General features: G+C 43.4%; 1 long non-coding RNA gene across 1 annotated transcript; it reads right to left on the bottom strand.

Annotated features, from left to right (window-relative positions):
- Positions 1-631: 631 nt before the first annotated feature.
- LOC147970706 (uncharacterized) lies at positions 632-2,921 on the bottom strand. The gene is made up of 3 exons (XR_015603254.1): positions 2,489-2,921; positions 2,208-2,407; positions 632-889 (listed from the first exon to the last, which is right to left on the bottom strand). It is a non-coding gene; the product is annotated as an uncharacterized LOC147970706 (long non-coding RNA).
- Positions 2,922-3,853: the final 932 nt, after the last annotated feature.

The raw sequence follows: 3,853 nt of genomic DNA, 5'->3' as shown, positions 1-3,853 counted from the left end.
GTGTTACTCCTCACTTCGGATTATGGCTCAAGACTTTTGGAGTGGAGCCGAAGATGATCGAGGGACGGCACCACTACAAGAAATATGTCAACTTGTGACCAGCACTATTGGTCACTGAATGGTCACTGTTTTCAATTTGTGACCTTTTTGTGACAAAAAACATAAGGTCAAAAGCTGGCGGTCATAAACTGACTATAGCGACCTTTCTTCTGGAATGGTCGTAGACGTTTATGACCAAAATACGTCTACTGTGGCATTTTGGTCACTAGCAACCTCCCGAGGCCACGTAGGCATCCAGCGTGGCAATCTGATGTGGCACAAGATTCAGCCCGGTCCAATTCAATTTTCTACATGGGCCTAGCCCAACAATTCGGCCTTTTTACTATATATTTTCTCTAGCTACATGGGTTATTTTTTCTAATAGTTTTGATTTCTACATTGGCTTGACCCAACAATTGGGCCTTTCGTTTTTGGGCCATGACCTTTTTGGCTCAACAATTACATTTGTTTTTTTAAGACAGATCCAATAGTCAGATGGGTTTGAGTGGGTCCCAATGGTTAGAGTCATGTTCTTCAGATTTTGATTTTCCAGTAAATAAAAACAAATATTTAAATTAGAACTGACTGAAAACAGAAGTAATACTTCAACAACCAAATTTGGCACCTTACAATCATACATACGCCACGTTTATAATCGAACATACTTCACATCAGGTTTACTGCCACCAAGAACACAACTAAATATCAAAATATAACTATCTATCAGAGTATAACTAGCTCCAATGAGCTAGAACTAATGCTTCTTCACTTCTTGGAGACCTGCTTGACGTCAGGGTGCTTCTCCTGAGTGTTTCTTCCAGCCACATGCATGCCTCAAGATCTGCAAATGCTGCCACGGAATGCCAGCAAAAAGTGTATCAGCCAGCTATAAGAAAAATGCAATGCTTCAAAAAGTGTATCAGCCAGCTATAGGAATTGGACTGCCGCAGATCCTTGGTTGGCATGTTTCACCAGCAAGATGACGCAATGAGAAACTCAAAAATAATAATTTTGCATGCTATGTACATCAAGTGAAAAGGAACAAGTTATATAGTAGCCTCAAGTAGAGTAAGTGTACAGCAACTTGATAAAAGAATGCTCAGTCATGGCATTCGATTTCACAAGAAAAGAATGTGTAAGGTGCAATGTTGAGTACACTTTGTAATTCTATAATAATTTGTAGTGCACTTTGGCTAGAAGCCAGAGTACACTTGAAGCTACAAACTATGCAACAAGCCTGAAACTCAAACAACAAGAAGCAGAGTTGAGTTCCTAGCCATCAGACAAGACTGAAACTCCCAACATTTGCCTCTCAAATTTTTATATAGAGTGAAAATTCCCAGCAGGGTACATAGACATATGCTACTATTTAGAATTGCATTATAAATTGTGAGAAGTCTTCGAATACAGAGTCTTATGCAAGTTATTACAATCAGTATGATGTTGTCAAGGTCGTCCAAGTACTTGCCCTTTCAGATGCATATATAGGTATATGTAGGAGAATAACATAGTACTAGTCGCACCTACTAGATGTATTTCAGAACGAGAGGTCAAAAATAGGTAAAAATAATGATGCAAGCTATGCTCTACAATAGAAGCATTCAGAGAGGTGAACGGAACACCATCTTTTCCTTTGAGGAGCAAACAAGGAATGACTGCATTCACAAAGTATAGATGGAAAAACGCAACATATGCCATGGAAATGTTGATCCAGTGACTTAAATTTCAGAGTAGATGGCAGGAAACTTGGCCTGCTTTCTATATGCAGTATGTGCCAAACTAGCATGTCACTAATACACAGACTAGATTGGAAACTGGGTCCTGAATGAGTGAATTTTACATATGAAGTTGCCGCACGCAACCAATCAAAACCCTGTAACTACAAGGTGTCATTTGTTCATCCTACCAAGAACAGATGAAGCATCTTTCCCTTTGATTAGCAGACAAGGCACGACTGCAATTCAAGTCATTAGAATGCAAATCCACTCCACTGGCATCACATCACATACTACAAATTTCAGAGGAAACAACCCATGTGAAGTAGTACGTGCTACAGCAGCCTACAGCCTAGTGAGAGGAGCAGCTACAGCCACATCTTAGGAATCCATCTGGGGAAAATAAAATTAAAGAACAAGAAGATGGATGGAGTGCGTCGGGTGGAGAATCACCTTGAAGATGGGCGGCTTGAGGGGCTCGGAGCAGATCCTTCAGCAGAGAGCCGTCGAGGTCTTGAAGACTGTGGTGGGTCGCCATGGCCTGTACTACCTGCAGCTTCATCCCGTCGCTGGTTCATCCCGTCCCTGTGGTGGATCCTGCAGCAGATCCTGCAGCTTCATCCCGTCGCTGGTTGTCGTTCCTCCTGTACTACCTGCAGAGACAGAGACGGGGGTGAGAGGGAGGGGAGATTGAAGGAGAAGAGGAGGAGGAGGATGAGAGGAGTGGATCTGACAGTGGCCTGAGCTGCTGCCCGAGTGGATCTGGTGCTTGAGGTGGAGGGAGGAAGAGGTGAATCTTGCCGCGCGCGCCGGATCTCCCTGGGGCGACCCACAACCATCTGGCACGCCCACACCGCTGCCGTCAGCGCCGGAGCGACCACGCGCGCCCGCCGGGCCGCCCACGCCGCCGCGGCCGTGCCGGCGCTGAGCAGCGCCATGGATCCGAGGGGAGAGGGCGCGGATTTGCTTTTCTTGGAGGAGGAAGGGGTGCCGGGTGGGCTTGTTGGTTTGGTTGGGTGGGTGAAGGGGAGGGGGAGAGGAGTAGGGCGTGGGGGTTGCCATGGACGGCGGCGAGCTTCGCTAGAGGGAGGTGGCGGCAGCGATCTAGAAGGGAGGAGGCAGCGAGGAGAAATGACCAGCTCTCGCTCTCTCTCCATCGGGTGAGACAGCGAGGAGAGAAAGGAGGCGGGGGGTGGATGGAAAATGACCAGCTAGGGTTTTGGGGTTGGTCTAGAAGGGTTGAGGACAGTCGTTGGATCCTCGAGCATCCGACGGCGTATGATGCACGATCCGCGTGAGACGTCTAGGAACCAATCAGAATGCAGTATGATGTTATGACCATCTAAATAGGTCATAGTTGCCTAAAAATAATGTGTTAAAATCATGTCAGCTATTTTATGACCTGAGAAATTCAAAAAGAAAATAGAAAACCTTCTCATTATGTCACCAAAATGTGAACAAGTTCTCAGAAAAAATAACAAACATGAAAAAAGATAAATATATTTTAAAAGGTGTCGTGAGAAATGAGATTTTTGGCAAAAAAACCATTTTCCATTTTTCGAGTGCCTCAAATGAGCTTTTTTGTGAAGGACCTACCAACTAGTTGTTACCAAATTGTACCAAATCAATTTTATTAAATATTAGTACATATTTAATTCACAATTGACAAAATGGTTGGGTGTGAAAAGCTTTTATCCACCTCCCGTGAAAAAGACAAATTTCTGCCGATTCAGTAGGAAGCGAGTTAAATTTGAACTGCAACTACCTTATAGTTTGCTCTTTATTTTTTCCAAAAATCATTTCTAGGTACATAAGTATATATTTAATCAGAGAAAAATCAAAAGTTTTCCAAGATTCAACCACTAGCTAGGAACGGTCATGCCCGCCGTTTTGACCGTATTTTGAAATGGGCATAAAAATTCAAAAAAATCAAAAAAATGGAAAACCTTCGCATTGTGTCATTATATGTGACCAAGTTACCAGGAAAAATAATAAAATTGTAATACGGCAATTATTTTAAAAAAATATTCTCAGAAATGAGCTATCATGTATGAAGATTCATGGCTTTCAACCCAAGCGCTCAATCGTATGGCCACATC

The sequence above is a fragment of the Triticum urartu genome, chromosome 5A (genome assembly GCF_056163025.1).
Source record: "Triticum urartu cultivar PI428250 chromosome 5A, HENAU_Tu73, whole genome shotgun sequence".
Lineage (NCBI taxonomy): Eukaryota > Viridiplantae > Streptophyta > Magnoliopsida > Poales > Poaceae > Triticum > Triticum urartu.
Note: the sequence above shows the minus strand (reverse complement) of the source record. Positions and strands in the feature narration are given on the sequence as shown.